Genomic DNA, 27,326 nt, shown 5'->3' with positions numbered 1-27,326 from the left:
TGCTTCACTCTTATGAGGAAAAAAATTTTTTTTGATTTTTTACCTTTGCTAACCAGCCCCAGTGGCCTAATGGATAATGCACTGGCCTCCTACGCCAGGGATTGTGGGTTCGAGTCCCATCTGGGGTGCTTGTGGATTTCCCTTTCCAACAGCATCTCATGGAATGTTGATGGTGCAGGTGAAAACTGTTCTACTGGACGATTGTCTTGTTTTCTCGTGACTTAGTTCTTGCAAACCTCTGCCATTTAGAGCTATCCTTTCTATGTACTGAGACAAGTGTTAACACGCAGCAGTATCGACTTTGTGTGGCGGAAAAGCCTAGCAACTTAATTGTTTTCATCTTCACTAATGCCCCGAATACCACAGAGTATATTTTCTAAGATATGGATATGCTTTCAACCACACAATGTTTGCAAATCTCAAAATATAAAAGAATAAGTGAAAAAAGTGAACCATTTTTGGAACATTTTTGACAATGGTTTTCCATATCATGTTCTTTATTAAAAGACAAAATGAGTAATCTTTCAATTTTCACCCTGGCCACTGGAGCTATTTTGGACTCGTACATCCTGTCATTCTCGAGCAGTTTCACCTTAATGTCAGAGGTAGGGTTACAAAGACTGACAACACCTCTGTACGCAGCTGTTAATACAGGATCTAGGAATCACAAAAGGTGATGTCACAGATGACCCTTTTGCCCCTGAATTCAGAAGAATTTTGGCAAACCCTCATTAGATGCTTCAATGCAAACTATAGCGTCAACGTGTGTTCATTGCAGCAAATGTACGAGCGCATTTCCTGAAAAAATCCCAGGATGTTTGAGTCTAAAAAGACCCAGCGCACAAATTTCTCATTTTTAAGAAAGATTGCGATATGGTAGAATACATATTGTCAAACATTATTATAACCCCCCGCCCAAACCTGTTGTAAGCAATAGTTAATTTCCTGAAGAACAATCCCCTTTCAAATGTCTCTTTTTTTTGGAGAATTTATCCTTTCCATCCGTACCCGCATGGCTCCAGTGGCGCAATCGGTCAGCGCGCGGTACTTATAAAGCAGTAACTGTTGAGCAATGCCGAGGTTGTGAGTTCGACCCTCACCTGGAGCATTCTTTTCTTGTCTTTCTTTAGTATTTTTGACTACTGAAGTAGTTGAATCGGTTCATGATTTGGTGGCGATTGCTTCACTCTTATGAGGAAAAAATTTTTTTTTGATTTCTTACCTTTGCTAACCAGCCCCAGTGGCCTAATGGATAAGGCCCTGGCCTCCTAAGCCAGGGATTGTGGGTTCGAGTCCCATCTGGGGTGCTTGTGGATTTCCCTTTCCAACAGCATCTCATGGAATGTTGATGGTGCAGGTGAAAACTGTTCTACTGGACAGTCTTGTTTTCTCGTGACTTAGTTCTTGCAAACCTCTGCCATTTAGAGCGATCCTTTCTATGTACTGAGAGAAGTGTTAACACGCAACAGTATCGACTTTGTGTGGCGGAAAAGCCTAGCATCTTAATTGTTTTCATCTTCACTAATGCCCCGAATACCACAGAGTATATTTTCTAAGATATGGATATGCTTTCAACCACTCAATGTTTGCAAATCTCAAAATATAAAAGAATAAGTGAAAAAAGTGAACCATTTTTGGAACATTTTTGACAATGGTTTTCCATATCATGTTCTTTATTAAAAGACAAAATAAGTAATCTTTCAATTTTCACCCTGGCCACTGGAGCTATTTTGGACTCGTACATCCTGTCGTTCTCGAGCAGTTTCACCTTAATTTCAGAGATAGGGTTACAAAGACTGACAACACCTCTGTACGCAGCTGTTAATACAGGATCTAGGAATCACAAAAGGTGATGTCACAGATGACCCTTTTGCCCCTGAATTCAGAAGAATTTTGGCAAACCCTCATTAGATGCTTCAATGCAAACTATAGCGTCAACGTGTGTTCATTGCAGCAAATGTACGAGCGCATTTCCTGAAAAAATCCCAGGATGTTTGAGTCTAAAAAGACCCAGCGCACAAATTTCTCATTTTTAAGAAAGATTGCGATATGGTAGAATACATATTGTCAAACATTATTATAACCCCCCGCCCAAACCTGTTGTAAGCAATAGTTAATTTCCTGAAGAACAATCCCCTTTCAAATGTCTCTTTTTTTTGGAGAATTTATCCTTTCCATCCATACCCGCATGGCTCCAGTGGCGTAATCGGTCAGCGCGCGGTACTTATAAAGCAGTAACTGTTGAGCAATGCCGAGGTTGTGAGTTCGACCCTCACCTGGAGCATTCTTTTCTTGTCTTTCTTTAGTATTTTTGACTACTGAAGTAGTTGAATCGGTTCATGATTTGGTGGCGATTGCTTCACTCTTATGAGGAAAAAAATTTTTTTTGATTTCTTACCTTTGCTAACCATCCCCAGTGGCCTAATGGATAAGGCACTGGCCTCCTAAGCCAGGGATTGTGGGTTCGAATCCCATCTGGGGTGCTTGTGGATTTCCCTTTCCAACAGCATCTCATGGAATGTTGATGGTGCAGGTGAAAACTGTTCTACTGGACGATTGTCTTGTTTTCTCGTGACTTAGTTCTTGCAAACCTCTGCCATTTAGAGCGATCCTTTCTATGTACTGAGAGAAGTGTTAACACGCAACAGTATCGACTTTGTGTGGCGGAAAAGCCTAGCATCTTAATTGTTTTCATCTTCACTAATGCCCCGAATACAACAGAGTATATTTTCTAAGATATGGATATGCTTTCAACCACACAATGTTTGCAAATCTCAAAATATAAAAGAATAAGTGAAAAAAGTGAACCATTTTTGGAACATTTTTGACAATGGTTTTCCATATCATGTTCTTTATTAAAAAACAAAATGAGTAATCTTTCAATTTTCACCCTGGCCACTGGAGCTATTTTGGACTCGTACATCCTGTCGTTCTCGAGCAGTTTCACCTTAATGTCAGAGGTAGGGTTACAAAGACTGACAACACCTCTGTACGCAGCTGTTAATACAGGATCTAGGAATCACAAAAGGTGATGTCACAGATGACCCTTTTGCCCTTGAATTCAGAAGAATTTTGGCAAACCCTCATTGGATGCTTCAATGCAAACTATAGCGTCAACGTGTGTTCATTGCAGCAAATGTACGAGCGCATTTCCTGAAAAAATCCCAGGATGTTTGAGTCTAAAAAGACCCAGCGCACAAATTTCTCATTTTTAAGAAAGATTGCGATATGGTAGAATACATATTGTCAAACATTATTATAACCCCCCGCCCAAACCTGTTGTAAGCAATAGTTAATTTCCTGAAGAACAATCCCCTTTCAAATGTCTCTTTTTTTTGGAGAATTTATCCTTTCCATCCGTACCCGCATGGCTCCAGTGGCGCAATCGGTCAGCGCGCGGTACTTATAAAGCAGTAACTGTTGAGCAATGCCGAGGTTGTGAGTTCGACCCTCACCTGGAGCATTCTTTTCTTGTCTTTCTTTAGTATTTTTGACTACTGAAGTAGTTGAATCGGTTCATTATTTGGTGGCGATTGCTTCACTCTTATGAGGAAAAAAATTTTTTTTGATTTTTTACCTTTGCTAACCAGCCCCAGTGGCCTAATGGATAATGCACTGGCCTCCTACGCCAGGGATTGTGGGTTCGAGTCCCATCTGGGGTGCTTGTGGATTTCCCTTTCCAACAGCATCTCATGGAATGTTGATGGTGCAGGTGAAAACTGTTCTACTGGACGATTGTCTTGTTTTCTCGTGACTTAGTTCTTGCAAACCTCTGCCATTTAGAGCTATCCTTTCTATGTACTGAGACAAGTGTTAACACGCAGCAGTATCGACTTTGTGTGGCGGAAAAGCCTAGCAACTTAATTGTTTTCATCTTCACTAATGCCCCGAATACCACAGAGTATATTTTCTAAGATATGGATATGCTTTCAACCACACAATGTTTGCAAATCTCAAAATATAAAAGAATAAGTGAAAAAAGTGAACCATTTTTGGAACATTTTTGACAATGGTTTTCCATATCATGTTCTTTATTAAAAGACAAAATGAGTAATCTTTCAATTTTCACCCTGGCCACTGGAGCTATTTTGGACTCGTACATCCTGTCATTCTCGAGCAGTTTCACCTTAATGTCAGAGGTAGGGTTACAAAGACTGACAACACCTCTGTACGCAGCTGTTAATACAGGATCTAGGAATCACAAAAGGTGATGTCACAGATGACCCTTTTGCCCCTGAATTCAGAAGAATTTTGGCAAACCCTCATTAGATGCTTCAATGCAAACTATAGCGTCAACGTGTGTTCATTGCAGCAAATGTACGAGCGCATTTCCTGAAAAAATCCCAGGATGTTTGAGTCTAAAAAGACCCAGCGCACAAATTTCTCATTTTTAAGAAAGATTGCGATATGGTAGAATACATATTGTCAAACATTATTATAACCCCCCGCCCAAACCTGTTGTAAGCAATAGTTAATTTCCTGAAGAACAATCCCCTTTCAAATGTCTCTTTTTTTTGGAGAATTTATCCTTTCCATCCGTACCCGCATGGCTCCAGTGGCGCAATCGGTCAGCGCGCGGTACTTATAAAGCAGTAACTGTTGAGCAATGCCGAGGTTGTGAGTTCGACCCTCACCTGGAGCATTCTTTTCTTGTCTTTCTTTAGTATTTTTGACTACTGAAGTAGTTGAATCGGTTCATTATTTGGTGGCGATTGCTTCACTCTTATGAGGAAAAAAATTTTTTTTGATTTTTTACCTTTGCTAACCAGCCCCAGTGGCCTAATGGATAATGCACTGGCCTCCTACGCCAGGGATTGTGGGTTCGAGTCCCATCTGGGGTGCTTGTGGATTTCCCTTTCCAACAGCATCTCATGGAATGTTGATGGTGCAGGTGAAAACTGTTCTACTGGACGATTGTCTTGTTTTCTCGTGACTTAGTTCTTGCAAACCTCTGCCATTTAGAGCTATCCTTTCTATGTACTGAGACAAGTGTTAACACGCAGCAGTATCGACTTTGTGTGGCGGAAAAGCCTAGCAACTTAATTGTTTTCATCTTCACTAATGCCCCGAATACCACAGAGTATATTTTCTAAGATATGGATATGCTTTCAACCACACAATGTTTGCAAATCTCAAAATATAAAAGAATAAGTGAAAAAAGTGAACCATTTTTGGAACATTTTTGACAATGGTTTTCCATATCATGTTCTTTATTAAAAGACAAAATGAGTAATCTTTCAATTTTCACCCTGGCCACTGGAGCTATTTTGGACTCGTACATCCTGTCATTCTCGAGCAGTTTCACCTTAATGTCAGAGGTAGGGTTACAAAGACTGACAACACCTCTGTACGCAGCTGTTAATACAGGATCTAGGAATCACAAAAGGTGATGTCACAGATGACCCTTTTGCCCCTGAATTCAGAAGAATTTTGGCAAACCCTCATTAGATGCTTCAATGCAAACTATAGCGTCAACGTGTGTTCATTGCAGCAAATGTACGAGCGCATTTCCTGAAAAAATCCCAGGATGTTTGAGTCTAAAAAGACCCAGCGCACAAATTTCTCATTTTTAAGAAAGATTGCGATATGGTAGAATACATATTGTCAAACATTATTATAACCCCCCGCCCAAACCTGTTGTAAGCAATAGTTAATTTCCTGAAGAACAATCCCCTTTCAAATGTCTCTTTTTTTTGGAGAATTTATCCTTTCCATCCGTACCCGCATGGCTCCAGTGGCGCAATCGGTCAGCGCGCGGTACTTATAAAGCAGTAACTGTTGAGCAATGCCGAGGTTGTGAGTTCGACCCTCACCTGGAGCATTCTTTTCTTGTCTTTCTTTAGTATTTTTGACTACTGAAGTAGTTGAATCGGTTCATGATTTGGTGGCGATTGCTTCACTCTTATGAGGAAAAAATTTTTTTTTGATTTCTTACCTTTGCTAACCAGCCCCAGTGGCCTAATGGATAAGGCCCTGGCCTCCTAAGCCAGGGATTGTGGGTTCGAGTCCCATCTGGGGTGCTTGTGGATTTCCCTTTCCAACAGCATCTCATGGAATGTTGATGGTGCAGGTGAAAACTGTTCTACTGGACAGTCTTGTTTTCTCATGACTTAGTTCTTGCAAACCTCTGCCATTTAGAGCGATCCTTTCTATGTACTGAGAGAAGTGTTAACACGCAACAGTATCGACTTTGTGTGGCGGAAAAGCCTAGCATCTTAATTGTTTTCATCTTCACTAATGCCCCGAATACCACAGAGTATATTTTCTAAGATATGGATATGCTTTCAACCACTCAATGTTTGCAAATCTCAAAATATAAAAGAATAAGTGAAAAAAGTGAACCATTTTTGGAACATTTTTGACAATGGTTTTCCATATCATGTTCTTTATTAAAAGACAAAATAAGTAATCTTTCAATTTTCACCCTGGCCACTGGAGCTATTTTGGACTCGTACATCCTGTCGTTCTCGAGCAGTTTCACCTTAATTTCAGAGATAGGGTTACAAAGACTGACAACACCTCTGTACGCAGCTGTTAATACAGGATCTAGGAATCACAAAAGGTGATGTCACAGATGACCCTTTTGCCCCTGAATTCAGAAGAATTTTGGCAAACCCTCATTAGATGCTTCAATGCAAACTATAGCGTCAACGTGTGTTCATTGCAGCAAATGTACGAGCGCATTTCCTGAAAAAATCCCAGGATGTTTGAGTCTAAAAAGACCCAGCGCACAAATTTCTCATTTTTAAGAAAGATTGCGATATGGTAGAATACATATTGTCAAACATTATTATAACCCCCCGCCCAAACCTGTTGTAAGCAATAGTTAATTTCCTGAAGAACAATCCCCTTTCAAATGTCTCTTTTTTTTGGAGAATTTATCCTTTCCATCCATACCCGCATGGCTCCAGTGGCGTAATCGGTCAGCGCGCGGTACTTATAAAGCAGTAACTGTTGAGCAATGCCGAGGTTGTGAGTTCGACCCTCACCTGGAGCATTCTTTTCTTGTCTTTCTTTAGTATTTTTGACTACTGAAGTAGTTGAATCGGTTCATGATTTGGTGGCGATTGCTTCACTCTTATGAGGAAAAAAATTTTTTTTGATTTCTTACCTTTGCTAACCATCCCCAGTGGCCTAATGGATAAGGCACTGGCCTCCTAAGCCAGGGATTGTGGGTTCGAATCCCATCTGGGGTGCTTGTGGATTTCCCTTTCCAACAGCATCTCATGGAATGTTGATGGTGCAGGTGAAAACTGTTCTACTGGACGATTGTCTTGTTTTCTCGTGACTTAGTTCTTGCAAACCTCTGCCATTTAGAGCGATCCTTTCTATGTACTGAGAGAAGTGTTAACACGCAACAGTATCGACTTTGTGTGGCGGAAAAGCCTAGCATCTTAATTGTTTTCATCTTCACTAATGCCCCGAATACAACAGAGTATATTTTCTAAGATATGGATATGCTTTCAACCACACAATGTTTGCAAATCTCAAAATATAAAAGAATAAGTGAAAAAAGTGAACCATTTTTGGAACATTTTTGACAATGGTTTTCCATATCATGTTCTTTATTAAAAAACAAAATGAGTAATCTTTCAATTTTCACCCTGGCCACTGGAGCTATTTTGGACTCGTACATCCTGTCGTTCTCGAGCAGTTTCACCTTAATGTCAGAGGTAGGGTTACAAAGACTGACAACACCTCTGTACGCAGCTGTTAATACAGGATCTAGGAATCACAAAAGGTGATGTCACAGATGACCCTTTTGCCCTTGAATTCAGAAGAATTTTGGCAAACCCTCATTGGATGCTTCAATGCAAACTATAGCGTCAACGTGTGTTCATTGCAGCAAATGTACGAGCGCATTTCCTGAAAAAATCCCAGGATGTTTGAGTCTAAAAAGACCCAGCGCACAAATTTCTCATTTTTAAGAAAGATTGCGATATGGTAGAATACATATTGTCAAACATTATTATAACCCCCCGCCCAAACCTGTTGTAAGCAATAGTTAATTTCCTGAAGAACAATCCCCTTTCAAATGTCTCTTTTTTTTGGAGAATTTATCCTTTCCATCCGTACCCGCATGGCTCCAGTGGCGCAATCGGTCAGCGCGCGGTACTTATAAAGCAGTAACTGTTGAGCAATGCCGAGGTTGTGAGTTCGACCCTCACCTGGAGCATTCTTTTCTTGTCTTTCTTTAGTATTTTTGACTACTGAAGTAGTTGAATCGGTTCATTATTTGGTGGCGATTGCTTCACTCTTATGAGGAAAAAAATTTTTTTTGATTTTTTACCTTTGCTAACCAGCCCCAGTGGCCTAATGGATAATGCACTGGCCTCCTACGCCAGGGATTGTGGGTTCGAGTCCCATCTGGGGTGCTTGTGGATTTCCCTTTCCAACAGCATCTCATGGAATGTTGATGGTGCAGGTGAAAACTGTTCTACTGGACGATTGTCTTGTTTTCTCGTGACTTAGTTCTTGCAAACCTCTGCCATTTAGAGCTATCCTTTCTATGTACTGAGACAAGTGTTAACACGCAGCAGTATCGACTTTGTGTGGCGGAAAAGCCTAGCAACTTAATTGTTTTCATCTTCACTAATGCCCCGAATACCACAGAGTATATTTTCTAAGATATGGATATGCTTTCAACCACACAATGTTTGCAAATCTCAAAATATAAAAGAATAAGTGAAAAAAGTGAACCATTTTTGGAACATTTTTGACAATGGTTTTCCATATCATGTTCTTTATTAAAAGACAAAATGAGTAATCTTTCAATTTTCACCCTGGCCACTGGAGCTATTTTGGACTCGTACATCCTGTCATTCTCGAGCAGTTTCACCTTAATGTCAGAGGTAGGGTTACAAAGACTGACAACACCTCTGTACGCAGCTGTTAATACAGGATCTAGGAATCACAAAAGGTGATGTCACAGATGACCCTTTTGCCCCTGAATTCAGAAGAATTTTGGCAAACCCTCATTAGATGCTTCAATGCAAACTATAGCGTCAACGTGTGTTCATTGCAGCAAATGTACGAGCGCATTTCCTGAAAAAATCCCAGGATGTTTGAGTCTAAAAAGACCCAGCGCACAAATTTCTCATTTTTAAGAAAGATTGCGATATGGTAGAATACATATTGTCAAACATTATTATAACCCCCCGCCCAAACCTGTTGTAAGCAATAGTTAATTTCCTGAAGAACAATCCCCTTTCAAATGTCTCTTTTTTTTGGAGAATTTATCCTTTCCATCCGTACCCGCATGGCTCCAGTGGCGCAATCGGTCAGCGCGCGGTACTTATAAAGCAGTAACTGTTGAGCAATGCCGAGGTTGTGAGTTCGACCCTCACCTGGAGCATTCTTTTCTTGTCTTTCTTTAGTATTTTTGACTACTGAAGTAGTTGAATCGGTTCATTATTTGGTGGCGATTGCTTCACTCTTATGAGGAAAAAAATTTTTTTTGATTTTTTACCTTTGCTAACCAGCCCCAGTGGCCTAATGGATAATGCACTGGCCTCCTACGCCAGGGATTGTGGGTTCGAGTCCCATCTGGGGTGCTTGTGGATTTCCCTTTCCAACAGCATCTCATGGAATGTTGATGGTGCAGGTGAAAACTGTTCTACTGGACGATTGTCTTGTTTTCTCGTGACTTAGTTCTTGCAAACCTCTGCCATTTAGAGCTATCCTTTCTATGTACTGAGACAAGTGTTAACACGCAGCAGTATCGACTTTGTGTGGCGGAAAAGCCTAGCAACTTAATTGTTTTCATCTTCACTAATGCCCCGAATACCACAGAGTATATTTTCTAAGATATGGATATGCTTTCAACCACACAATGTTTGCAAATCTCAAAATATAAAAGAATAAGTGAAAAAAGTGAACCATTTTTGGAACATTTTTGACAATGGTTTTCCATATCATGTTCTTTATTAAAAGACAAAATGAGTAATCTTTCAATTTTCACCCTGGCCACTGGAGCTATTTTGGACTCGTACATCCTGTCATTCTCGAGCAGTTTCACCTTAATGTCAGAGGTAGGGTTACAAAGACTGACAACACCTCTGTACGCAGCTGTTAATACAGGATCTAGGAATCACAAAAGGTGATGTCACAGATGACCCTTTTGCCCCTGAATTCAGAAGAATTTTGGCAAACCCTCATTAGATGCTTCAATGCAAACTATAGCGTCAACGTGTGTTCATTGCAGCAAATGTACGAGCGCATTTCCTGAAAAAATCCCAGGATGTTTGAGTCTAAAAAGACCCAGCGCACAAATTTCTCATTTTTAAGAAAGATTGCGATATGGTAGAATACATATTGTCAAACATTATTATAACCCCCCGCCCAAACCTGTTGTAAGCAATAGTTAATTTCCTGAAGAACAATCCCCTTTCAAATGTCTCTTTTTTTTGGAGAATTTATCCTTTCCATCCGTACCCGCATGGCTCCAGTGGCGCAATCGGTCAGTGCGCGGTACTTATAAAGCAGTAACTGTTGAGCAATGCCGAGGTTGTGAGTTCGACCCTCACCTGGAGCATTCTTTTCTTGTCTTTCTTTAGTATTTTTGACTACTGAAGTAGTTGAATCGGTTCATGATTTGGTGGCGATTGCTTCACTCTTATGAGGAAAAAATTTTTTTTTGATTTCTTACCTTTGCTAACCAGCCCCAGTGGCCTAATGGATAAGGCCCTGGCCTCCTAAGCCAGGGATTGTGGGTTCGAGTCCCATCTGGGGTGCTTGTGGATTTCCCTTTCCAACAGCATCTCATGGAATGTTGATGGTGCAGGTGAAAACTGTTCTACTGGACAGTCTTGTTTTCTCGTGACTTAGTTCTTGCAAACCTCTGCCATTTAGAGCGATCCTTTCTATGTACTGAGAGAAGTGTTAACACGCAACAGTATCGACTTTGTGTGGCGGAAAAGCCTAGCATCTTAATTGTTTTCATCTTCACTAATGCCCCGAATACCACAGAGTATATTTTCTAAGATATTAATATGCTTTCAACCACTCAATGTTTGCAAATCTCAAAATATAAAAGAATAAGTGAAAAAAGTGAACCATTTTTGGAACATTTTTGACAATGGTTTTCCATATCATGTTCTTTATTAAAAGACAAAATAAGTAATCTTTCAATTTTCACCCTGGCCACTGGAGCTATTTTGGACTCGTACATCCTGTCGTTCTCGAGCAGTTTCACCTTAATTTCAGAGATAGGGTTACAAAGACTGACAACACCTCTGTACGCAGCTGTTAATACAGGATCTAGGAATCACAAAAGGTGATGTCACAGATGACCCTTTTGCCCCTGAATTCAGAAGAATTTTGGCAAACCCTCATTAGATGCTTCAATGCAAACTATAGCGTCAACGTGTGTTCATTGCAGCAAATGTACGAGCGCATTTCCTGAAAAAATCCCAGGATGTTTGAGTCTAAAAAGACCCAGCGCACAAATTTCTCATTTTTAAGAAAGATTGCGATATGGTAGAATACATATTGTCAAACATTATTATAACCCCCCGCCCAAACCTGTTGTAAGCAATAGTTAATTTCCTGAAGAACAATCCCCTTTCAAATGTCTCTTTTTTTTGGAGAATTTATCCTTTCCATCCATACCCGCATGGCTCCAGTGGCGTAATCGGTCAGCGCGCGGTACTTATAAAGCAGTAACTGTTGAGCAATGCCGAGGTTGTGAGTTCGACCCTCACCTGGAGCATTCTTTTCTTGTCTTTCTTTAGTATTTTTGACTACTGAAGTAGTTGAATCGGTTCATGATTTGGTGGCGATTGCTTCACTCTTATGAGGAAAAAAATTTTTTTTGATTTCTTACCTTTGCTAACCAGCCCCAGTGGCCTAATGGATAAGGCACTGGCCTCCTAAGCCAGGGATTGTGGGTTCGAATCCCATCTGGGGTGCTTGTGGATTTCCCTTTCCAACAGCATCTCATGGAATGTTGATGGTGCAGGTGAAAACTGTTCTACTGGACGATTGTCTTGTTTTCTCGTGACTTAGTTCTTGCAAACCTCTGCCATTTAGAGCGATCCTTTCTATGTACTGAGAGAAGTGTTAACACGCAACAGTATCGACTTTGTGTGGCGGAAAAGCCTAGCATCTTAATTGTTTTCATCTTCACTAATGCCCCGAATACAACAGAGTATATTTTCTAAGATATGGATATGCTTTCAACCACACAATGTTTGCAAATCTCAAAATATAAAAGAATAAGTGAAAAAAGTGAACCATTTTTGGAACATTTTTGACAATGGTTTTCCATATCATGTTCTTTATTAAAAAACAAAATGAGTAATCTTTCAATTTTCACCCTGGCCACTGGAGCTATTTTGGACTCGTACATCCTGTCGTTCTCGAGCAGTTTCACCTTAATGTCAGAGGTAGGGTTACAAAGACTGACAACACCTCTGTACGCAGCTGTTAATACAGGATCTAGGAATCACAAAAGGTGATGTCACAGATGACCCTTTTGCCCTTGAATTCAGAAGAATTTTGGCAAACCCTCATTGGATGCTTCAATGCAAACTATAGCGTCAACGTGTGTTCATTGCAGCAAATGTACGAGCGCATTTCCTGAAAAAATCCCAGGATGTTTGAGTCTAAAAAGACCCAGCGCACAAATTTCTCATTTTTAAGAAAGATTGCGATATGGTAGAATACATATTGTCAAACATTATTATAACCCCCCGCCCAAACCTGTTGTAAGCAATAGTTAATTTCCTGAAGAACAATCCCCTTTCAAATGTCTCTTTTTTTTGGAGAATTTATCCTTTCCATCCGTACCCGCATGGCTCCAGTGGCGCAATCGGTCAGCGCGCGGTACTTATAAAGCAGTAACTGTTGAGCAATGCCGAGGTTGTGAGTTAGACCCTCACCTGGAGCATTCTTTTCTTGTCTTTCTTTAGTATTTTTGACTACTGAAGTAGTTGAATCGGTTCATGATTTGGTGGCGATTGCTTCACTCTTATGAGGAAAAAAATTTTTTTTGATTTTTTACCGTTGCTAACCAGCCCCAGTGGCCTAATGGATAAGGCACTGGCCTAATGGATAAGGCACTGGCCTCCTAAGCCAGGGATTTTGGGTTCGAGTCCCGTCTGGGGTGCTTGTGGATTTCCCTTTCCAACAGCATCTCATGGAATGTTGATGGTGCATATGAAAACTGTTCTACTGGACGATTGTCTTGTTTTCTCGTGACTTAGTTCTTGCAAACCTCTGCCATTTAGAGCCATCCTTTCTATGTACTGAGAGAAGTGTTAACACGCAACAGTATCGACTTTGTGTGGCGGAAAAGCCTAGCATCTTAATTGTTTTCATCTTCACTAATGCCCCGAATACCACAGAGTATATTTTCTAAGATATGGATATGCTTTCAACCACACAATGTTTGCAAATCTCAAAATATAAAAGAATAAGTGAAAAAAGTGAACCATTTTTGGAACATTTTTGACAATGGTTTTCCATATCATGTTCTTTATTAAAAAACAAAATGAGTAATCTTTCAATTTTCACCCTGGCCACTGGAGCTATTTTGGACTCGTACATCCTGTCGTTCTCGAGCAGTTTCACCTTAATGTCAGAGGTAGGGTTACAAAGACTGACAACACCTCTGTACGCAGCTGTTAATACAGGATCTAGGAATCACAAAAGGTGATGTCACAGATGACCCTTTTGCCCCTGAATTCAGAAGAATTTTGGCAAACCCTCATTAGATGATTCAATGCAAACTATAGCGTCAACGTGTGTTCATTGCAGCAAATGTACGAGCGCATTTCCTGAAAAAATCCCAGGATGTTTGAGTCTAAAAAGACCCAGCGCACAAATTTCTCATTTTTAAGAAAGATTGCGATATGGTAGAATACATATTGTCAAACATTATTATAACCCCCCGCCCAAACCTGTTGTAAGCAATAGTTAATTTCCTGAAGAACAATCCCCTTTCAAATGTCTCTTTTTTTTGGAGAATTTATCCTTTCCATCCGTACCCGCATGGCTCCAGTGGCGCAATTGGTCAGCGCGCGGTACTTATAAAGCAGTAACTGTTGAGCAATGCTGAGGTTGTGAGTTCGACCCTCACCTGGAGCATTCTTTTCTTGTCTTTCTTTAGTATTTTTGACTACTGAAGTAGTTGAATCGGTTCATTATTTGGTGGCGATTGCTTCACTCTTATGAGGAAAAAAATTTTTTTTGATTTCTTACCTTTGCTAACCAGCCCCAGTGGCCTAATGGATAAGGCACTGGCCTCCTAAGCCAGGGATTGTGGGTTCGAGTCCCATCTGGGGTGCTTGTGGATTTCCCTTTCCAACAGCATCTCATGGAATGTTGATGGTGCAGGTGAAAACTGTTCTACTGGACGATTGTCTTGTTTTCTCGTGACTTAGTTCTTGCAAACCTCTGCCATTTAGAGCGATCCTTTCTATGTACTGAGAGAAGTGTTAACACGCAACAGTATCGACTTTGTGTGGCGGAAAAGCCTAGCATCTTAATTGTTTTCATCTTCACTAATGCCCCGAATACCACAGAGTATATTTTCTAAGATATGGATATGCTTTCAACCACACAATGTTTGCAAATCTCAAAATATAAAAGAATAAGTGAAAAAAGTGAACCATTTTTGGAACATGTTTGACAATGGTTTTCCATATCATGTTCTTTATTAAAAAACAAAATGAGTAATCTTTCAATTTTCATCCTGGCCACTGGAGCTATTTTGGACTCGTACATCCTGTCGTTCTCGAGCAGTTTCACCTTAATGTCAGAGGTAGGGTTACAAAGACTGACAACACCTCTGTACGCAGCTGTTAATACAGGATCTAGGAATCACAAAAGGTGATGTCACAGATGACCCTTTTGCCCCTGAATTCAGAAGAATTTTGGCAAACCCTCATTAGATGCTTCAATGCAAACTATAGCGTCAACGTGTGTTCATTGCAGCAAATGTACGAGCGCATTTCCTGAAAAAATCCCAGGATGTTTGAGTCTAAAAAGACCCAGCGCACCAATTTCTCATTTTTAAGAAAGATTGCGATATGGTAGAATACATATTGTCAAACATTATTATAACCCCCCGCCCAAACCTGTTGTAAGCAATAGTTAATTTCCTGAAGAACAATCCCCTTTCAAATGTCTCTTTTTTTTGGAGAATTTATCCTTTCCATCCGTACCCGCATGGCTCCAGTGGCGCAATCGGTCAGCGCGCGGTACTTATAAAGCAGTAACTGTTGAGCAATGCCGAGGTTGTGAGTTCGACCCTCACCTGGAGCATTCTTTTCTTGTCTTTCTTTAGTATTTTTGACTACTGAAGTAGTTGAATCGGTTCATTATTTGGTGGCGATTGCTTCACTCTTATGAGGAAAAAAATTTTTTTTGATTTTTTACCTTTGCTAACCAGCCCCAGTGGCCTAATGGATAATGCACTGGCCTCCTACGCCAGGGATTGTGGGTTCGAGTCCCATCTGGGGTGCTTGTGGATTTCCCTTTCCAACAGCATCTCATGGAATGTTGATGGTGCAGGTGAAAACTGTTCTACTGGACGATTGTCTTGTTTTCTCGTGACTTAGTTCTTGCAAACCTCTGCCATTTAGAGCTATCCTTTCTATGTACTGAGAGAAGTGTTAACACGCAACAGTATCGACTTTGTGTGGCGGAAAAGCCTAGCAACTTAATTGTTTTCATCTTCACTAATGCCCCGAATACCACAGAGTATATTTTCTAAGATATGGATATGCTTTCAACCACACAATGTTTGCAAATCTCAAAATATAAAAGAATAAGTGAAAAAAGTGAACCATTTTTGGAACATTTTTGACAATGGTTTTCCATATCATGTTCTTTATTAAAAAACAAAATGAGTAATCTTTCAATTTTCACCCTGGCCACTGGAGCTATTTTGGACTCGTACATCCTGTCGTTCTCGAGCAGTTTCACCTTAATGTCAGAGGTAGGGTTACAAAGACTGACAACACCTCTGTACGCAGCTGTTAATACAGGATCTAGGAATCACAAAAGGTGATGTCACAGATGACCCTTTTGCCCCTGAATTCAGAAGAATTTTGGCAAACCCTCATTAGATGCTTCAATGCAAACTATAGCGTCAACGTGTGTTCATTGCAGCAAATGTACGAGCGCATTTCCTGAAAAAATCCCAGGATGTTTGAGTCTAAAAAGACCCAGCGCACAAATTTCTCATTTTTAAGAAAGATTGCGATATGGTAGAATACATATTGTCAAACATTATTATAACCCCCCGCCCAAACCTGTTGTAAGCAATAGTTAATTTCCTGAAGAACAATCCCCTTTCAAATGTCTCTTTTTTTTGGAGAATTTATCCTTTCCATCCGTACCCGCATGGCTCCAGTGGCGCAATCGGTCAGCGCGCGGTACTTATAAAGCAGTAACTGTTGAGCAATGCCGAGGTTGTGAGTTCGACCCTCACCTGGAGCATTCTTTTCTTGTCTTTCTTTAGTATTTTTGACTACTGAAGTAGTTGAATCGGTTCATTATTTGGTGGCGATTGCTTCACTCTTATGAGGAAAAAAATTTTTTTTGATTTTTTACCTTTGCTAACCAGCCCCAGTGGCCTAATGGATAATGCACTGGCCTCCTACGCCAGGGATTGTGGGTTCGAGTCCCATCTGGGGTGCTTGTGGATTTCCCTTTCCAACAGCATCTCATGGAATGTTGATGGTGCAGGTGAAAACTGTTCTACTGGACGATTGTCTTGTTTTCTCGTGACTTAGTTCTTGCAAACCTCTGCCATTTAGAGCTATCCTTTCTATGTACTGAGACAAGTGTTAACACGCAGCAGTATCGACTTTGTGTGGCGGAAAAGCCTAGCAACTTAATTGTTTTCATCTTCACTAATGCCCCGAATACCACAGAGTATATTTTCTAAGATATGGATATGCTTTCAACCACACAATGTTTGCAAATCTCAAAATATAAAAGAATAAGTGAAAAAAGTGAACCATTTTTGGAACATTTTTGACAATGGTTTTCCATATCATGTTCTTTATTAAAAGACAAAATGAGTAATCTTTCAATTTTCACCCTGGCCACTGGAGCTATTTTGGACTCGTACATCCTGTCATTCTCGAGCAGTTTCACCTTAATGTCAGAGGTAGGGTTACAAAGACTGACAACACCTCTGTACGCAGCTGTTAATACAGGATCTAGGAATCACAAAAGGTGATGTCACAGATGACCCTTTTGCCCCTGAATTCAGAAGAATTTTGGCAAACCCTCATTAGATGCTTCAATGCAAACTATAGCGTCAACGTGTGTTCATTGCAGCAAATGTACGAGCGCATTTCCTGAAAAAATCCCAGGATGTTTGAGTCTAAAAAGACCCAGCGCACAAATTTCTCATTTTTAAGAAAGATTGCGATATGGTAGAATACATATTGTCAAACATTATTATAACCCCCCGCCCAAACCTGTTGTAAGCAATAGTTAATTTCCTGAAGAACAATCCCCTTTCAAATGTCTCTTTTTTTTGGAGAATTTATCCTTTCCATCCGTACCCGCATGGCTCCAGTGGCGCAATCGGTCAGCGCGCGGTACTTATAAAGCAGTAACTGTTGAGCAATGCCGAGGTTGTGAGTTCGACCCTCACCTGGAGCATTCTTTTCTTGTCTTTCTTTAGTATTTTTGACTACTGAAGTAGTTGAATCGGTTCATGATTTGGTGGCGATTGCTTCACTCTTATGAGGAAAAAAATTTTTTTTGATTTCTTACCTTTGCTAACCAGCCCCAGTGGCCTAATGGATAAGGCCCTGGCCTCCTAAGCCAGGGATTGTGGGTTCGAGTCCCATCTGGGGTGCTTGTGGATTTCCCTTTCCAACAGCATCTCATGGAATGTTGATGGTGCAGGTGAAAACTGTTCTACTGGACAGTCTTGTTTTCTCGTGACTTAGTTCTTGCAAACCTCTGCCATTTAGAGCGATCCTTTCTATGTACTGAGAGAAGTGTTAACACGCAACAGTATCGACTTTGTGTGGCGGAAAAGCCTAGCATCTTAATTGTTTTCATCTTCACTAATGCCCCGAATACAACAGAGTATATTTTCTAAGATATGGATATGCTTTCAACCACACAATGTTTGCAAATCTCAAAATATAAAAGAATAAGTGAAAAAAGTGAACCATTTTTGGAACATTTTTGACAATGGTTTTCCATATCATGTTCTTTATTAAAAAACAAAATGAGTAATCTTTCAATTTTCACCCTGGCCACTGGAGCTATTTTGGACTCGTACATCCTGTCGTTCTCGAGCAGTTTCACCTTAATGTCAGAGGTAGGGTTACAAAGACTGACAACACCTCTGTACGCAGCTGTTAATACAGGATCTAGGAATCACAAAAGGTGATGTCACAGATGACCCTTTTGCCCCTGAATTCAGAAGAATTTTGGCAAACCCTCATTGGATGCTTCAATGCAAACTATAGCGTCAACGTGTGTTCATTGCAGCAAATGTACGAGCGCATTTCCTGAAAAAATCCCAGGATGTTTGAGTCTAAAAAGACCCAGCGCACAAATTTCTCATTTTTAAGAAAGATTGCGATATGGTAGAATACATATTGTCAAACATTATTATAACCCCCCGCCCAAACCTGTTGTAAGCAATAGTTAATTTCCTGAAGAACAATCCCCTTTCAAATGTCTCTTTTTTTTGGAGAATTTATCCTTTCCATCCGTACCCGCATGGCTCCAGTGGCGCAATCGGTCAGCGCGCGGTACTTATAAAGCAGTAACTGTTGAGCAATGCCGAGGTTGTGAGTTAGACCCTCACCTGGAGCATTCTTTTCTTGTCTTTCTTTAGTATTTTTGACTACTGAAGTAGTTGAATCGGTTCATGATTTGGTGGCGATTGCTTCACTCTTATGAGGAAAAAAAATTTTTTTGATTTTTTACCGTTGCTAACCAGCCCCAGTGGCCTAATGGATAAGGCAGTGGCCTAATGGATAAGGCACTGGCCTCCTAAGCCAGGGATTTTGGGTTCGAGTCCCGTCTGGGGTGCTTGTGGATTTCCCTTTCCAACAGCATCTCATGGAATGTTGATGGTGCATATGAAAACTGTTCTACTGGACGATTGTCTTGTTTTCTCGTGACTTAGTTCTTGCAAACCTCTGCCATTTAGAGCCATCCTTTCTATGTACTGAGAGAAGTGTTAACACGCAACAGTATCGACTTTGTGTGGCGGAAAAGCCTAGCATCTTAATTGTTTTCATCTTCACTAATGCCCCGAATACCACAGAGTATATTTTCTAAGATATGGATATGCTTTCAACCACACAATGTTTGCAAATCTCAAAATATAAAAGAATAAGTGAAAAAAGTGAACCATTTTTGGAACATTTTTGACAATGGTTTTCCATATCATGTTCTTTATTAAAAAACAAAATGAGTAATCTTTCAATTTTCACCCTGGCCACTGGAGCTATTTTGGACTCGTACATCCTGTCGTTCTCGAGCAGTTTCACCTTAATGTCAGAGGTAGGGTTACAAAGACTGACAACACCTCTGTACGCAGCTGTTAATACAGGATCTAGGAATCACAAAAGGTGATGTCACAGATGACCCTTTTGCCCCTGAATTCAGAAGAATTTTGGCAAACCCTCATTAGATGATTCAATGCAAACTATAGCGTCAACGTGTGTTCATTGCAGCAAATGTACGAGCGCATTTCCTGAAAAAATCCCAGGATGTTTGAGTCTAAAAAGACCCAGCGCACAAATTTCTCATTTTTAAGAAAGATTGCGATATGGTAGAATACATATTGTCAAACATTATTATAACCCCCCGCCCAAACCTGTTGTAAGCAATAGTTAATTTCCTGAAGAACAATCCCCTTTCAAATGTCTCTTTTTTTTGGAGAATTTATCCTTTCCATCCGTACCCGCATGGCTCCAGTGGCGCAATTGGTCAGCGCGCGGTACTTATAAAGCAGTAACTGTTGAGCAATGCTGAGGTTGTGAGTTCGACCCTCACCTGGAGCATTCTTTTCTTGTCTTTCTTTAGTATTTTTGACTACTGAAGTAGTTGAATCGGTTCATTATTTGGTGGCGATTGCTTCACTCTTATGAGGAAAAAAATTTTTTTTGATTTCTTACCTTTGCTAACCAGCCCCAGTGGCCTAATGGATAAGGCACTGGCCTCCTAAGCCAGGGATTGTGGGTTCGAGTCCCATCTGGGGTGCTTGTGGATTTCCCTTTCCAACAGCATCTCATGGAATGTTGATGGTGCAGGTGAAAACTGTTCTACTGGACGATTGTCTTGTTTTCTCGTGACTTAGTTCTTGCAAACCTCTGCCATTTAGAGCGATCCTTTCTATGTACTGAGAGAAGTGTTAACACGCAACAGTATCGACTTTGTGTGGCGGAAAAGCCTAGCATCTTAATTGTTTTCATCTTCACTAATGCCCCGAATACCACAGAGTATATTTTCTAAGATATGGATATGCTTTCAACCACACAATGTTTGCAAATCTCAAAATATAAAAGAATAAGTGAAAAAAGTGAACCATTTTTGGAACATGTTTGACAATGGTTTTCCATATCATGTTCTTTATTAAAAAACAAAATGAGTAATCTTTCAATTTTCATCCTGGCCACTGGAGCTATTTTGGACTCGTACATCCTGTCGTTCTCGAGCAGTTTCACCTTAATGTCAGAGGTAGGGTTACAAAGACTGACAACACCTCTGTACGCAGCTGTTAATACAGGATCTAGGAATCACAAAAGGTGATGTCACAGATGACCCTTTTGCCCCTGAATTCAGAAGAATTTTGGCAAACCCTCATTAGATGCTTCAATGCAAACTATAGCGTCAACGTGTGTTCATTGCAGCAAATGTACGAGCGCATTTCCTGAAAAAATCCCAGGATGTTTGAGTCTAAAAAGACCCAGCGCACCAATTTCTCATTTTTAAGAAAGATTGCGATATGGTAGAATACATATTGTCAAACATTATTATAACCCCCCGCCCAAACCTGTTGTAAGCAATAGTTAATTTCCTGAAGAACAATCCCCTTTCAAATGTCTCTTTTTTTTGGAGAATTTATCCTTTCCATCCGTACCCGCATGGCTCCAGTGGCGCAATCGGTCAGCGCGCGGTACTTATAAAGCAGTAACTGTTGAGCAATGCCGAGGTTGTGAGTTCGACCCTCACCTGGAGCATTCTTTTCTTGTCTTTCTTTAGTATTTTTGACTACTGAAGTAGTTGAATCGGTTCATTATTTGGTGGCGATTGCTTCACTCTTATGAGGAAAAAAATTTTTTTTGATTTTTTACCTTTGCTAACCAGCCCCAGTGGCCTAATGGATAACGCACTGGCCTCCTACGCCAGGGATTGTGGGTTCGAGTCCCATCTGGGGTGCTTGTGGATTTCCCTTTCCAACAGCATCTCATGGAATGTTGATGGTGCAGGTGAAAACTGTTCTACTGGACGATTGTCTTGTTTTCTCGTGACTTAGTTCTTGCAAACCTCTGCCATTTAGAGCTATCCTTTCTATGTACTGAGACAAGTGTTAACACGCAGCAGTATCGACTTTGTGTGGCGGAAAAGCCTAGCAACTTAATTGTTTTCATCTTCACTAATGCCCCGAATACCACAGAGTATATTTTCTAAGATATGGATATGCTTTCAACCACACAATGTTTGCAAATCTCAAAATATAAAAGAATAAGTGAAAAAAGTGAACCATTTTTGGAACATTTTTGACAATGGTTTTCCATATCATGTTCTTTATTAAAAGACAAAATGAGTAATCTTTCAATTTTCACCCTGGCCACTGGAGCTATTTTGGACTCGTACATCCTGTCATTCTCGAGCAGTTTCACCTTAATGTCAGAGGTAGGGTTACAAAGACTGACAACACCTCTGTACGCAGCTGTTAATACAGGATCTAGGAATCACAAAAGGTGATGTCACAGATGACCCTTTTGCCCCTGAATTCAGAAGAATTTTGGCAAACCCTCATTAGATGCTTCAATGCAAACTATAGCGTCAACGTGTGTTCATTGCAGCAAATGTACGAGCGCATTTCCTGAAAAAATCCCAGGATGTTTGAGTCTAAAAAGACCCAGCGCACAAATTTCTCATTTTTAAGAAAGATTGCGATATGGTAGAATACATATTGTCAAACATTATTATAACCCCCCGCCCAAACCTGTTGTAAGCAATAGTTAATTTCCTGAAGAACAATCCCCTTTCAAATGTCTCTTTTTTTTGGAGAATTTATCCTTTCCATCCGTACCCGCATGGCTCCAGTGGCGCAATCGGTCAGCGCGCGGTACTTATAAAGCAGTAACTGTTGAGCAATGCCGAGGTTGTGAGTTCGACCCTCACCTGGAGCATTCTTTTCTTGTCTTTCTTTAGTATTTTTGACTACTGAAGTAGTTGAATCGGTTCATGATTTGGTGGCGATTGCTTCACTCTTATGAGGAAAAAATTTTTTTTTGATTTCTTACCTTTGCTAACCAGCCCCAGTGGCCTAATGGATAAGGCCCTGGCCTCCTAAGCCAGGGATTGTGGGTTCGAGTCCCATCTGGGGTGCTTGTGGATTTCCCTTTCCAACAGCATCTCATGGAATGTTGATGGTGCAGGTGAAAACTGTTCTACTGGACAGTCTTCTTTTCTCGTGACTTAGTTCTTGCAAACCTCTGCCATTTAGAGCGATCCTTTCTATGTACTGAGAGAAGTGTTAACACGCAACAGTATCGACTTTGTGTGGCGGAAAAGCCTAGCATCTTAATTGTTTTCATCTTCACTAATGCCCCGAATACCACAGAGTATATTTTCTAAGATATGGATGTGCTTTCAACCACTCAATGTTTGCAAATCTCAAAATATAAAAGAATAAGTGAAAAAAGTGAACCATTTTTGGAACATTTTTGACAATGGTTTTCCATATCATGTTCTTTATTAAAAGACAAAATAAGTAATCTTTCAATTTTCACCCTGGCCACTGGAGCTATTTTGGACTCGTACATCCTGTCGTTCTCGAGCAGTTTCACCTTAATTTCAGAGATAGGGTTACAAAGACTGACAACACCTCTGTACGCAGCTGTTAATACAGGATCTAGGAATCACAAAAGGTGATGTCACAGATGACCCTTTTGCCCCTGAATTCAGAAGAATTTTGGCAAACCCTCATTAGATGCTTCAATGCAAACTATAGCGTCAACGTGTGTTCATTGCAGCAAATGTACGAGCGCATTTCCTGAAAAAATCCCAGGATGTTTGAGTCTAAAAAGACCCAGCGCACAAATTTCTCATTTTTAAGAAAGATTGCGATATGGTAGAATACATATTGTCAAACATTATTATAACCCCCCGCCCAAACCTGTTGTAAGCAATAGTTAATTTCCTGAAGAACAATCCCCTTTCAAATGTCTCTTTTTTTTGGAGAATTTATCCTTTCCATCCATACCCGCATGGCTCCAGTGGCGCAATCGGTCAGCGCGCGGTACTTATAAAGCAGTAACTGTTGAGCAATGCCGAGGTTGTGAGTTCGACCCTCACCTGGAGCATTCTTTTCTTGTCTTTCTTTAGTATTTTTGACTACTGAAGTAGTTGAATCGGTTCATGATTTGGTGGCGATTGCTTCACTCTTATGAGGAAAAAAATTTTTTTTGATTTCTTACCTTTGCTAACCAGCCCCAGTGGCCTAATGGATAAGGCACTGGCCTCCTAAGCCAGGGATTGTGGGTTCGAGTCCCGTCTGGGGTGCTTGTGGATTTCCCTTTCCAACAGCATCTCATGGAATGTTGATGGTGCAGGTGAAAACTGTTCTACTGGACGATTGTCTTGTTTTCTCGTGACTTAGTTCTTGCAAACCTCTGCCATTTAGAGCGATCCTTTCTATGTACTGAGAGAAGTGTTAACACGCAACAGTATCGACTTTGTGTGGCGGAAAAGCCTAGCATCTTAATTGTTTTCATCTTCACTAATGCCCCGAATACAACAGAGTATATTTTCTAAGATATGGATATGCTTTCAACCACACAATGTTTGCAAATCTCAAAATATAAAAGAATAAGTGAAAAAAGTGAACCATTTTTGGAACATTTTTGACAATGGTTTTCCATATCATGTTCTTTATTAAAAAACAAAATGAGTAATCTTTCAATTTTCACCCTGGCCACTGGAGCTATTTTGGACTCGTACATCCTGTCGTTCTCGAGCAGTTTCACCTTAATGTCAGAGGTAGGGTTACAAAGACTGACAACACCTCTGTACGCAGCTGTTAATACAGGATCTAGGAATCACAAAAGGTGATGTCACAGATGACCCTTTTGCCCCTGAATTCAGAAGAATTTTGGCAAACCCTCATTGGATGCTTCAATGCAAACTATAGCGTCAACGTGTGTTCATTGCAGCAAATGTACGAGCGCATTTCCTGAAAAAATCCCAGGATGTTTGAGTCTAAAAAGACCCAGCGCACAAATTTCTCATTTTTAAGAAAGATTGCGATATGGTAGAATACATATTGTCAAACATTATTATAACCCCCCGCCCAAACCTGTTGTAAGCAATAGTTAATTTCCTGAAGAACAATCCCCTTTCAAATGTCTCTTTTTTTTGGAGAATTTATCCTTTCCATCCGTACCCGCATGGCTCCAGTGGCGCAATCGGTCAGCGCGCGGTACTTATAAAGCAGTAACTGTTGAGCAATGCCGAGGTTGTGAGTTAGACCCTCACCTGGAGCATTCTTTTCTTGTCTTTCTTTAGTATTTTTGACTACTGAAGTAGTTGAATCGGTTCATGATTTGGTGGCGATTGCTTCACTCTTATGAGGAAAAAAAATTTTTTTGATTTTTTACCGTTGCTAACCAGCCCCAGTGGCCTAATGGATAAGGCAGTGGCCTAATGGATAAGGCACTGGCCTCCTAAGCCAGGGATTTTGGGTTCGAGTCCCGTCTGGGGTGCTTGAGGATTTCCCTTTCCAACAGCATCTCATGGAATGTTGATGGTGCATATGAAAACTGTTCTACTGGACGATTGTCTTGTTTTCTCGTGACTTAGTTCTTGCAAACCTCTGCCATTTAGAGCCATCCTTTCTATGTACTGAGAGAAGTGTTAACACGCAACAGTATCGACTTTGTGTGGCGGAAAAGCCTAGCATCTTAATTGTTTTCATCTTCACTAATGCCCCGAATACCACAGAGTATATTTTCTAAGATATGGATATGCTTTCAACCACACAATGTTTGCAAATCTCAAAATATAAAAGAATAAGTGAAAAAAGTGAACCATTTTTGGAACATTTTTGACAATGGTTTTCCATATCATGTTCTTTATTAAAAAACAAAATGAGTAATCTTTCAATTTTCACCCTGGCCACTGGAGCTATTTTGGACTCGTACATCCTGTCGTTCTCGAGCAGTTTCACCTTAATGTCAGAGGTAGGGTTACAAAGACTGACAACACCTCTGTACGCAGCTGTTAATACAGGATCTAGGAATCACAAAAGGTGATGTCACAGATGACCCTTTTGCCCCTGAATTCAGAAGAATTTTGGCAAACCCTCATTAGATGATTCAATGCAAACTATAGCGTCAACGTGTGTTCATTGCAGCAAATGTACGAGCGCATTTCCTGAAAAAATCCCAGGATGTTTGAGTCTAAAAAGACCCAGCGCACAAATTTCTCATTTTTAAGAAAGATTGCGATATGGTAGAATACATATTGTCAAACATTATTATAACCCCCCGCCCAAACCTGTTGTAAGCAATAGTTAATTTCCTGAAGAACAATCCCCTTTCAAATGTCTCTTTTTTTTGGAGAATTTATCCTTTCCATCCGTACCCGCATGGCTCCAGTGGCGCAATTGGTCAGCGCGCGGTACTTATAAAGCAGTAACTGTTGAGCAATGCTGAGGTTGTGAGTTCGACCCTCACCTGGAGCATTCATTTCTTGTCTTTCTTTAGTATTTTTGACTACTGAAGTAGTTGAATCGGTTCATTATTTCGTGGCGATTGCTTCACTCTTATGAGGAAAAAAATTTTTTTTGATTTCTTACCTTTGCTAACCAGCCCCAGTGGCCTAATGGATAAGGCACTGGCCTCCTAAGCCAGGGATTGTGGGTTCGAGTCCCATCTGGGGTGCTTGTGGATTTCCCTTTCCAACAGCATCTCATGGAATGTTGATGGTGCAGGTGAAAACTGTTCTACTGGACGATTGTCTTGTTTTCTCGTGACTTAGTTCTTGCAAACCTCTGCCATTTAGAGCGATCCTTTCTATGTACTGAGAGAAGTGTTAACACGCAACAGTATCGACTTTGTGTGGCGGAAAAGCCTAGCATCTTAATTGTTTTCATCTTCACTAATGCCCCGAATACCACAGAGTATATTTTCTAAGATATGGATATGCTTTCAACCACACAATGTTTGCAAATCTCAAAATATAAAAGAATAAGTGAAAAAAGTGAACCATTTTTGGAACATGTTTGACAATGGTTTTCCATATCATGTTCTTTATTAAAAAACAAAATGAGTAATCTTTCAATTTTCATCCTGGCCACTGGAGCTATTTTGGACTCGTACATCCTGTCGTTCTCGAGCAGTTTCACCTTAATGTCAGAGGTAGGGTTACAAAGACTGACAACACCTCTGTACGCAGCTGTTAATACAGGATCTAGGAATCACAAAAGGTGATGTCACAGATGACCCTTTTGCCCCTGAATTCAGAAGAATTTTGGCAAACCCTCATTAGATGCTTCAATGCAAACTATAGCGTCAACGTGTGTTCATTGCAGCAAATGTACGAGCGCATTTCCTGAAAAAATCCCAGGATGTTTGAGTCTAAAAAGACCCAGCGCACCAATTTCTCATTTTTAAGAAAGATTGCGATATGGTAGAATACATATTGTCAAACATTATTATAACCCCCCGCCCAAACCTGTTGTAAGCAATAGTTAATTTCCTGAAGAACAATCCCCTTTCAAATGTCTCTTTTTTTTGGAGAATTTATCCTTTCCATCCGTACCCGCATGGCTCCAGTGGCGCAATCGGTCAGCGCGCGGTACTTATAAAGCAGTAACTGTTGAGCAATGCCGAGGTTGTGAGTTCGACCCTCACCTGGAGCATTCTTTTCTTGTCTTTCTTTAGTATTTTTGACTACTGAAGTAGTTGAATCGGTTCATTATTTGGTGGCGATTGCTTCACTCTTATGAGGAAAAAAATTTTTTTTGATTTTTTACCTTTGCTAACCAGCCCCAGTGGCCTAATGGATAATGCACTGGCCTCCTACGCCAGGGATTGTGGGTTCGAGTCCCATCTGGGGTGGTTGTGGATTTCCCTTTGAAACAGCATCTCATGGAA

The 27,326-nt window shown here is 40.5% G+C and overlaps 43 non-coding genes across 43 annotated transcripts; all 43 read left to right on the top strand.

Moving 5' to 3' along the window:
* Positions 1 to 55: 55 nt before the first annotated feature.
* TRNAR-CCU (transfer RNA arginine (anticodon CCU)) lies at positions 56 to 128 on the top strand. The gene has a single exon. It is a non-coding gene; the product is annotated as a tRNA-Arg (tRNA).
* An 887-nt stretch (positions 129 to 1,015) lies between these two features.
* On the top strand, positions 1,016 to 1,108 carry TRNAI-UAU (transfer RNA isoleucine (anticodon UAU)). Its single transcript is given in 2 exon segments — positions 1,016 to 1,053; positions 1,073 to 1,108. It is a non-coding gene; the product is annotated as a tRNA-Ile (tRNA).
* Positions 1,109 to 1,234: 126 nt separating this feature from the next.
* TRNAR-CCU (transfer RNA arginine (anticodon CCU)) lies at positions 1,235 to 1,307 on the top strand. The gene has a single exon. It is a non-coding gene; the product is annotated as a tRNA-Arg (tRNA).
* An 884-nt stretch (positions 1,308 to 2,191) lies between these two features.
* On the top strand, positions 2,192 to 2,284 carry TRNAI-UAU (transfer RNA isoleucine (anticodon UAU)). Its single transcript is given in 2 exon segments — positions 2,192 to 2,229; positions 2,249 to 2,284. It is a non-coding gene; the product is annotated as a tRNA-Ile (tRNA).
* A 126-nt stretch (positions 2,285 to 2,410) lies between these two features.
* On the top strand, positions 2,411 to 2,483 carry TRNAR-CCU (transfer RNA arginine (anticodon CCU)). The gene has a single exon. It is a non-coding gene; the product is annotated as a tRNA-Arg (tRNA).
* Positions 2,484 to 3,370: 887 nt separating this feature from the next.
* On the top strand, positions 3,371 to 3,463 carry TRNAI-UAU (transfer RNA isoleucine (anticodon UAU)). Its single transcript is given in 2 exon segments — positions 3,371 to 3,408; positions 3,428 to 3,463. It is a non-coding gene; the product is annotated as a tRNA-Ile (tRNA).
* A 126-nt stretch (positions 3,464 to 3,589) lies between these two features.
* Positions 3,590 to 3,662, top strand: TRNAR-CCU (transfer RNA arginine (anticodon CCU)). Its single transcript has one exon. It is a non-coding gene; the product is annotated as a tRNA-Arg (tRNA).
* An 887-nt stretch (positions 3,663 to 4,549) lies between these two features.
* TRNAI-UAU (transfer RNA isoleucine (anticodon UAU)) lies at positions 4,550 to 4,642 on the top strand. The gene is given in 2 exon segments: positions 4,550 to 4,587; positions 4,607 to 4,642. It is a non-coding gene; the product is annotated as a tRNA-Ile (tRNA).
* A 126-nt stretch (positions 4,643 to 4,768) lies between these two features.
* Positions 4,769 to 4,841, top strand: TRNAR-CCU (transfer RNA arginine (anticodon CCU)). Its single transcript has one exon. It is a non-coding gene; the product is annotated as a tRNA-Arg (tRNA).
* An 887-nt stretch (positions 4,842 to 5,728) lies between these two features.
* Positions 5,729 to 5,821, top strand: TRNAI-UAU (transfer RNA isoleucine (anticodon UAU)). Its single transcript is given in 2 exon segments — positions 5,729 to 5,766; positions 5,786 to 5,821. It is a non-coding gene; the product is annotated as a tRNA-Ile (tRNA).
* Positions 5,822 to 5,947: 126 nt separating this feature from the next.
* TRNAR-CCU (transfer RNA arginine (anticodon CCU)) lies at positions 5,948 to 6,020 on the top strand. The gene has a single exon. It is a non-coding gene; the product is annotated as a tRNA-Arg (tRNA).
* Positions 6,021 to 6,904: 884 nt separating this feature from the next.
* On the top strand, positions 6,905 to 6,997 carry TRNAI-UAU (transfer RNA isoleucine (anticodon UAU)). The gene is given in 2 exon segments: positions 6,905 to 6,942; positions 6,962 to 6,997. It is a non-coding gene; the product is annotated as a tRNA-Ile (tRNA).
* A 126-nt stretch (positions 6,998 to 7,123) lies between these two features.
* On the top strand, positions 7,124 to 7,196 carry TRNAR-CCU (transfer RNA arginine (anticodon CCU)). The gene has a single exon. It is a non-coding gene; the product is annotated as a tRNA-Arg (tRNA).
* An 887-nt stretch (positions 7,197 to 8,083) lies between these two features.
* Positions 8,084 to 8,176, top strand: TRNAI-UAU (transfer RNA isoleucine (anticodon UAU)). Its single transcript is given in 2 exon segments — positions 8,084 to 8,121; positions 8,141 to 8,176. It is a non-coding gene; the product is annotated as a tRNA-Ile (tRNA).
* A 126-nt stretch (positions 8,177 to 8,302) lies between these two features.
* Positions 8,303 to 8,375, top strand: TRNAR-CCU (transfer RNA arginine (anticodon CCU)). Its single transcript has one exon. It is a non-coding gene; the product is annotated as a tRNA-Arg (tRNA).
* An 887-nt stretch (positions 8,376 to 9,262) lies between these two features.
* Positions 9,263 to 9,355, top strand: TRNAI-UAU (transfer RNA isoleucine (anticodon UAU)). Its single transcript is given in 2 exon segments — positions 9,263 to 9,300; positions 9,320 to 9,355. It is a non-coding gene; the product is annotated as a tRNA-Ile (tRNA).
* Positions 9,356 to 9,481: 126 nt separating this feature from the next.
* On the top strand, positions 9,482 to 9,554 carry TRNAR-CCU (transfer RNA arginine (anticodon CCU)). The gene has a single exon. It is a non-coding gene; the product is annotated as a tRNA-Arg (tRNA).
* An 887-nt stretch (positions 9,555 to 10,441) lies between these two features.
* On the top strand, positions 10,442 to 10,534 carry TRNAI-UAU (transfer RNA isoleucine (anticodon UAU)). Its single transcript is given in 2 exon segments — positions 10,442 to 10,479; positions 10,499 to 10,534. It is a non-coding gene; the product is annotated as a tRNA-Ile (tRNA).
* A 126-nt stretch (positions 10,535 to 10,660) lies between these two features.
* TRNAR-CCU (transfer RNA arginine (anticodon CCU)) lies at positions 10,661 to 10,733 on the top strand. The gene has a single exon. It is a non-coding gene; the product is annotated as a tRNA-Arg (tRNA).
* An 884-nt stretch (positions 10,734 to 11,617) lies between these two features.
* TRNAI-UAU (transfer RNA isoleucine (anticodon UAU)) lies at positions 11,618 to 11,710 on the top strand. Its single transcript is given in 2 exon segments — positions 11,618 to 11,655; positions 11,675 to 11,710. It is a non-coding gene; the product is annotated as a tRNA-Ile (tRNA).
* Positions 11,711 to 11,836: 126 nt separating this feature from the next.
* TRNAR-CCU (transfer RNA arginine (anticodon CCU)) lies at positions 11,837 to 11,909 on the top strand. Its single transcript has one exon. It is a non-coding gene; the product is annotated as a tRNA-Arg (tRNA).
* An 887-nt stretch (positions 11,910 to 12,796) lies between these two features.
* TRNAI-UAU (transfer RNA isoleucine (anticodon UAU)) lies at positions 12,797 to 12,889 on the top strand. Its single transcript is given in 2 exon segments — positions 12,797 to 12,834; positions 12,854 to 12,889. It is a non-coding gene; the product is annotated as a tRNA-Ile (tRNA).
* Positions 12,890 to 13,995: 1,106 nt separating this feature from the next.
* TRNAI-UAU (transfer RNA isoleucine (anticodon UAU)) lies at positions 13,996 to 14,088 on the top strand. Its single transcript is given in 2 exon segments — positions 13,996 to 14,033; positions 14,053 to 14,088. It is a non-coding gene; the product is annotated as a tRNA-Ile (tRNA).
* A 126-nt stretch (positions 14,089 to 14,214) lies between these two features.
* Positions 14,215 to 14,287, top strand: TRNAR-CCU (transfer RNA arginine (anticodon CCU)). Its single transcript has one exon. It is a non-coding gene; the product is annotated as a tRNA-Arg (tRNA).
* An 887-nt stretch (positions 14,288 to 15,174) lies between these two features.
* On the top strand, positions 15,175 to 15,267 carry TRNAI-UAU (transfer RNA isoleucine (anticodon UAU)). The gene is given in 2 exon segments: positions 15,175 to 15,212; positions 15,232 to 15,267. It is a non-coding gene; the product is annotated as a tRNA-Ile (tRNA).
* A 126-nt stretch (positions 15,268 to 15,393) lies between these two features.
* TRNAR-CCU (transfer RNA arginine (anticodon CCU)) lies at positions 15,394 to 15,466 on the top strand. Its single transcript has one exon. It is a non-coding gene; the product is annotated as a tRNA-Arg (tRNA).
* Positions 15,467 to 16,353: 887 nt separating this feature from the next.
* TRNAI-UAU (transfer RNA isoleucine (anticodon UAU)) lies at positions 16,354 to 16,446 on the top strand. Its single transcript is given in 2 exon segments — positions 16,354 to 16,391; positions 16,411 to 16,446. It is a non-coding gene; the product is annotated as a tRNA-Ile (tRNA).
* A 126-nt stretch (positions 16,447 to 16,572) lies between these two features.
* Positions 16,573 to 16,645, top strand: TRNAR-CCU (transfer RNA arginine (anticodon CCU)). The gene has a single exon. It is a non-coding gene; the product is annotated as a tRNA-Arg (tRNA).
* Positions 16,646 to 17,532: 887 nt separating this feature from the next.
* TRNAI-UAU (transfer RNA isoleucine (anticodon UAU)) lies at positions 17,533 to 17,625 on the top strand. The gene is given in 2 exon segments: positions 17,533 to 17,570; positions 17,590 to 17,625. It is a non-coding gene; the product is annotated as a tRNA-Ile (tRNA).
* Positions 17,626 to 17,751: 126 nt separating this feature from the next.
* Positions 17,752 to 17,824, top strand: TRNAR-CCU (transfer RNA arginine (anticodon CCU)). The gene has a single exon. It is a non-coding gene; the product is annotated as a tRNA-Arg (tRNA).
* An 884-nt stretch (positions 17,825 to 18,708) lies between these two features.
* On the top strand, positions 18,709 to 18,801 carry TRNAI-UAU (transfer RNA isoleucine (anticodon UAU)). Its single transcript is given in 2 exon segments — positions 18,709 to 18,746; positions 18,766 to 18,801. It is a non-coding gene; the product is annotated as a tRNA-Ile (tRNA).
* A 1,106-nt stretch (positions 18,802 to 19,907) lies between these two features.
* On the top strand, positions 19,908 to 20,000 carry TRNAI-UAU (transfer RNA isoleucine (anticodon UAU)). The gene is given in 2 exon segments: positions 19,908 to 19,945; positions 19,965 to 20,000. It is a non-coding gene; the product is annotated as a tRNA-Ile (tRNA).
* A 126-nt stretch (positions 20,001 to 20,126) lies between these two features.
* TRNAR-CCU (transfer RNA arginine (anticodon CCU)) lies at positions 20,127 to 20,199 on the top strand. Its single transcript has one exon. It is a non-coding gene; the product is annotated as a tRNA-Arg (tRNA).
* An 887-nt stretch (positions 20,200 to 21,086) lies between these two features.
* On the top strand, positions 21,087 to 21,179 carry TRNAI-UAU (transfer RNA isoleucine (anticodon UAU)). Its single transcript is given in 2 exon segments — positions 21,087 to 21,124; positions 21,144 to 21,179. It is a non-coding gene; the product is annotated as a tRNA-Ile (tRNA).
* A 1,086-nt stretch (positions 21,180 to 22,265) lies between these two features.
* Positions 22,266 to 22,358, top strand: TRNAI-UAU (transfer RNA isoleucine (anticodon UAU)). The gene is given in 2 exon segments: positions 22,266 to 22,303; positions 22,323 to 22,358. It is a non-coding gene; the product is annotated as a tRNA-Ile (tRNA).
* A 126-nt stretch (positions 22,359 to 22,484) lies between these two features.
* On the top strand, positions 22,485 to 22,557 carry TRNAR-CCU (transfer RNA arginine (anticodon CCU)). The gene has a single exon. It is a non-coding gene; the product is annotated as a tRNA-Arg (tRNA).
* Positions 22,558 to 23,441: 884 nt separating this feature from the next.
* On the top strand, positions 23,442 to 23,534 carry TRNAI-UAU (transfer RNA isoleucine (anticodon UAU)). The gene is given in 2 exon segments: positions 23,442 to 23,479; positions 23,499 to 23,534. It is a non-coding gene; the product is annotated as a tRNA-Ile (tRNA).
* A 126-nt stretch (positions 23,535 to 23,660) lies between these two features.
* TRNAR-CCU (transfer RNA arginine (anticodon CCU)) lies at positions 23,661 to 23,733 on the top strand. The gene has a single exon. It is a non-coding gene; the product is annotated as a tRNA-Arg (tRNA).
* Positions 23,734 to 24,620: 887 nt separating this feature from the next.
* Positions 24,621 to 24,713, top strand: TRNAI-UAU (transfer RNA isoleucine (anticodon UAU)). Its single transcript is given in 2 exon segments — positions 24,621 to 24,658; positions 24,678 to 24,713. It is a non-coding gene; the product is annotated as a tRNA-Ile (tRNA).
* Positions 24,714 to 25,819: 1,106 nt separating this feature from the next.
* Positions 25,820 to 25,912, top strand: TRNAI-UAU (transfer RNA isoleucine (anticodon UAU)). The gene is given in 2 exon segments: positions 25,820 to 25,857; positions 25,877 to 25,912. It is a non-coding gene; the product is annotated as a tRNA-Ile (tRNA).
* A 126-nt stretch (positions 25,913 to 26,038) lies between these two features.
* TRNAR-CCU (transfer RNA arginine (anticodon CCU)) lies at positions 26,039 to 26,111 on the top strand. Its single transcript has one exon. It is a non-coding gene; the product is annotated as a tRNA-Arg (tRNA).
* Positions 26,112 to 26,998: 887 nt separating this feature from the next.
* TRNAI-UAU (transfer RNA isoleucine (anticodon UAU)) lies at positions 26,999 to 27,091 on the top strand. Its single transcript is given in 2 exon segments — positions 26,999 to 27,036; positions 27,056 to 27,091. It is a non-coding gene; the product is annotated as a tRNA-Ile (tRNA).
* A 126-nt stretch (positions 27,092 to 27,217) lies between these two features.
* TRNAR-CCU (transfer RNA arginine (anticodon CCU)) lies at positions 27,218 to 27,290 on the top strand. Its single transcript has one exon. It is a non-coding gene; the product is annotated as a tRNA-Arg (tRNA).
* The last annotated feature ends 36 nt before the right edge of the window (positions 27,291 to 27,326 follow it).

Source organism: Dendrobates tinctorius, unplaced genomic scaffold (assembly GCF_039654945.1).
Source record: "Dendrobates tinctorius isolate UK_male_01 unplaced genomic scaffold, ASM3965494v1 ptg000272l, whole genome shotgun sequence".
Taxonomy (NCBI): Eukaryota; Metazoa; Chordata; class Amphibia; order Anura; family Dendrobatidae; genus Dendrobates; species Dendrobates tinctorius.
This window is presented reverse-complemented; position numbering and strand designations above follow the sequence as displayed.